The 4,777-nt window shown below is 43.9% G+C and overlaps 1 non-coding gene across 1 annotated transcript; it reads right to left on the bottom strand.

Moving 5' to 3' along the window:
• Window positions 1-643: 643 nt before the first annotated feature.
• Window positions 644-714, bottom strand: TRNAG-GCC (transfer RNA glycine (anticodon GCC)). The gene has a single exon. It is a non-coding gene; the product is annotated as a tRNA-Gly (tRNA).
• Window positions 715-4,777: the final 4,063 nt, after the last annotated feature.

The raw sequence follows: 4,777 nt of genomic DNA on the forward strand, positions 1-4,777 counted from the left end.
GACGACCCAGATCACCTCAGCCGTCGATCCCATTTGAGCATGCCCGTGCGAGATAGAGTGGAGGGCCTCCCATGGTTCCTCTAAGGGTGGGTGCATCATGACGAAGATTTTTGTCTAGTAGGGGTCACGATTTTCATAAAAGAAAGTAAGACGAGAATCGAGGAGATGCTATCTTCGAAAATAAAAGGTTAAAGCAGTGGCGCTACTAACTCGTTCATGCGGCATTGTGGGACTGTCTGTTTGCATGATTAAAGACTCATGCTACTCTCTCTCTCTCTCTCACACACACACACACACACACACACACACACACATACACACACACACACACGCATCCCGCAATTGGGAGCGGAGCGTTGATGCGAAGCAGGGCATAGGTGTTGTAGTGCAAAGGTGGGGCTTTTGTAGCGGCAAACCAACAACGCCTTTGCTGGCAATAGAGGATTGGAAGATGCGGAGAGAGACATAGAGATTGCGGCTCTGAATATGGGGGCTATGGGTTGATAACAAGGTGTAGTAGGTGGTTTTGCAGGCAGGGAGCTCCAACAAAGGGCCATGGGAAGGCACCAACGATGCAACCGTTCAGCACTCCTGAGCCCCAACCAAGGAAGAGATCTCGTTTTGTGGTAAGAGGCAAAATGAATGCACTGGCCGGGAATCGAACCCGGGTCTGTACCGTGGCAGGGTACTATTCTACCACTAGACCACCAGTGCTTATATATCGATTCGTGGGCTGAAAGTAAAAACTACTTCTACAACCAACACAAGCTTTCTACAGGCTGCTCTCTTCCATTCGATGCCTGCAAGCTCTTGGTGCCTTAGTCTTCTGCTCTCTTTCGCAACGCAGGCACATGTATTACAATTGTGTCTTCCCTTACCTTCGGAAATGAGCAAAAGACGAGAGCTTCCTAATTAATCCTCCGTGTTCTATCCGGCAATCATAATCAAAACGAAGCGGGAGAGGAAACTGAAGCTTTAGGCCCCTCGCGGGGAAAAGTTTCCCACGATCACTCCAAGGCCCAATGAGACATTTACCGCGCACGCTTTTGACACTCCTAAAACAAAACAAAATATGCATCACTTCTTCGCGCATTGTCCCACAATTTATACTCTCCGCCGTCGCTTGCATTCTGACATCCACTCCGTCAAGAAGAACCCAAATAGAGAAAGACAATACGGGAACAAAAAAGCATAGCTTTCATGTTACTCCAACTTAGTTGGCATAAAACTCGTGCTCTGCTCTACAGGAGGGAGAACGATGGCATCTAGTGTGTGTTTGTCATGGGAGAGGAATGTTGTACAACATGTGAGTACCAGGAGAGACAATGAGTCATGGGTGCAAAATTGAGGGATCCTCTGCAAACATACTGCTCATGCTCCATCTCTCACGAATAGACATTGCGTTGATATTGTAATGCATGTCAATATGAGGAGAGGAAAAGGGTTATGGATGTAAGATGACTATATCTATGTGGATTGCATCTACAAACATAGCATAACACACTTCTGCTTAGTGTCTAGAAGAATCCTTGAGAACACCATCATTGGCAAGTATGGAGCTACTTAGATTCTCACTCTCCATCACCTATAAGTAGATCTTTCGCCTTGTTCTACACATAGTGCTTGCTTTGACAAATTGTGTAGTCAACAAACTAGTGTTCCTTGGAGACACAAAGTGACATCCCTGCAGTTATGACTCCCAGGCCATTAGGGACATCACTCTCATAGATAATCTATTTCTTCATGTGGTCTACCCCATTATAGCGGTCACATTGCATGATTGATCACCCCCAAATCGGGTAGAGAAAGAGGGTAATTATTCTACACAACTTGGTTTGCCTTTATCAAAGATATCATACAAATCTAAATAGGAACCTAACAATTCCAAACATAGACATGCTTGCAACTCTAATTCTAGCATCCACATGGTTAAGAACACAACAAAGAAAGAAAATTTTAAATCATACGTTTTAGGCTTCTTCAACTGAGTTGGGACAAATTCGTACCTTTCCTTGTTGCAAGGTGAAGAGCTATCAAAAGTAGAGAGAGAGAGAGAGAGAGAGAGAGAGAGAGAGAAAGAGAGAGAGAGAGAGAGAGAGAGAGAGAGAGAGAGAGAGAGAAAGAGAGAGAGAGAGAGAGAGAGAGAGAGAGAGAGAGAGAGAGCGAGCTACGGCATCAAAGATGTATGTTGACAAGAGGGGGAGGCTATATGGTAATATTACATGTGAGTATGAGGAGAGGAAAAGAATTATGGATGTAAGATGATTGGATCTATGTGCATTCCATGTACAAACATAGTACTTTCTTTGACAATTCATAAATGTAGCACACCACCTTGCGTTGGCTGCTTTTTGGTATAGATAAGGAGATACAATCGACATATATATGATGTAGTAAGAGTCAAATTTATCACTCTCCTGGGAAATGTATTCCTTCTTACGGTGTACCCTATTACCCATACCACCACAATAGGGGGCCACATAGGGGACCATTACTAGAAAAGTCTTCGAACTTCTAACTCACTTTGATTTGGAGATTCTTGATTAATCCATTGTCATGCACAATTCTTTGGTCTACAATTCAAATCTTGAATGGTCCATGCATCCTCTGTTATCACCAAGTTCTATATGATATGCTTGCCCAAAATGTTTACATCAGTGTCTCCATCCAGAATAACTCCTGACAGTGGATCTTCCACTGCTTCCTTACTTTACAGTCAATCTCGATGATGGGTACCTCATCATCCTTCATCTCAAACAAGTCAATTTTCATTGCATCCAGATCCTTTTTTCATTACTTCTTGATGAGCTTTTCCACCTTTGGCAAAGTCTTACTTATGTCATCCAGCTTGATAGTCAACTTATGGATTCTTTTGCACACCTTCACATAGATTTTGCCTTGCTTGTTCCCAGAACTATTATCCGAAGGGAAGGATCTCCCTTCTCAAGAACTATCCTCATAGTGCCATGCCTATGTTGGACTCCTCTGTCTCTCAGCCGATGGATCCTTTGATGGAAGGTTAATTGTTCTTTCCAAACATTATTTGTTTCTAGATCTATCTTATCATTGCTCTCCATGTTAGGTATGACTTGTAAACATCCTTTTCAAGGCTCCTCATGTCAACACCACTTACTAGAATATGAGCCACCTTCTGAGGAGTCTACTCACTAAATCCAATTATCAAGCCTCCACCAAAGCTTCTGGAGAAAGCCTTTGAATGGATGTGGCTTTTGAGCACTCAAGATTCTCTGGTTTCCTCCACTCCAAATCTTGTGTGATTGGAGAAGCCAAGACCCTTTGCTCTTGCCACTCACCCACTTGTTTGGTTTTCTCTTTAGCCTTCTATATTACCATCTTCTTTTCCCACTTCTGGCTCTCTTCACTTTGCTTAGACGGAGTGATTAAATTCTCTAAATTCTCCTCAATAACAATTCAAGAGCTCTTAGTGACCACACATGTCAGTACTGGCTCTACCATCTTTCCCTCTATCCTTTTAGCTTTCAAATTGTCAAGACATTCTGTCATAATAACTAATGTCTAATTCTCCTAAACGATTTCTCATGTTAAACTGATCATTGAATATGGGGAAGTACCAAGGGAGAAAAAGCTAGATTATTGGTAAGGCTAGCAGATTGGTCATAGTAGGGATCCAAATGAGGGAAAATAGGGATCCAAAGGGGGACCATCTGTAGAAGAACAATGTGCAAACAATGCGCTTCAAAGACCTAAGGTTCAGCCCATTAAGACTTCCAAAATGCTAAGGTTCCAAAATTCAAAGGTTAAGTCCAATGGTCAGTGCTTTTGGATGCTAGATGGTGTACAAAAAGTCTTTGCAAGCTCCTAAAGAGGAGGGGCGAGCCCTTTTAGTAGGGGATGAGAGAGAGAAACACACACACACACACACACACACACACACACACACACACACACACACACACACACACACACACACCCCCCCCCCCCTCATGAAAGCCCCTTTACACAAAGGGCATAGTGGACACATGTCAGTTCCCTAGCCCAATTGCCCACAAGGTGCATTTAAATCCTATGGGATGGCCATATAGGTGGACCAATGAGAATTAGGATAGAGTAAATCTAGTTTAACTCATTTAAAAACACTTAATAAAAGAACCAATAAGAATTAAGCTCTCTAGAAGACTATTGGCCAGTCTCCCAAGGGGTCGAATGTGTTAAGTATGGAGCCTGATTTACCCTTGTAATTTTCTGTGGTAAAAGCGCACATTTGTAAGGCCCCCATTATGAAGAGAAGCCATCGTGCGTGAAGGAAAATCACTCACCGGAAACCAAAATTTTCACGGACAAGAATCAGGGGCAACTTTAAAGGCCTCGAGGATGGAGGCCCCCGAGACTTTTTTTTCCGCCGGAATATTCTTTTCCGCCGGAATATTATGGCAGGATGGCGGCCGGAAAGTGGTCGGAAAATAACCGGTCGGTTGGCCGGTGGTCGGTGGTCGGAAGTCAATGGCCGGTGGTCGGAAGTCAATGGCCGGTGGCCGAATTCAAAAGCGGACTTGTCTTCTCAAGGGCGGCCAAATATGGGTGGATTGGAGGGTCCGATTTGGACTTATTCGCACAAGGGCGGCTACACATGGCTGTCTCTCATAAGAGAGGGCAACCCTTTTGGCCTATAAAAGGAGGCCATTTCTACACACATTTCATAGTGTGAAGTTGATGCAACAAGGTGAGTGTGAGGTGGTGAGAGTGAAGCAAGGCGGGAGCTCCATTAAGGGTATAATCCCTTTGTAAACTACTTCTT

The sequence above is a fragment of the Adiantum capillus-veneris genome, chromosome 4 (genome assembly GCF_014529385.1).
Source record: "Adiantum capillus-veneris isolate H3 chromosome 4, ASM1452938v2, whole genome shotgun sequence".
Classification (NCBI taxonomy): Eukaryota; Viridiplantae; Streptophyta; class Polypodiopsida; order Polypodiales; family Pteridaceae; genus Adiantum; species Adiantum capillus-veneris.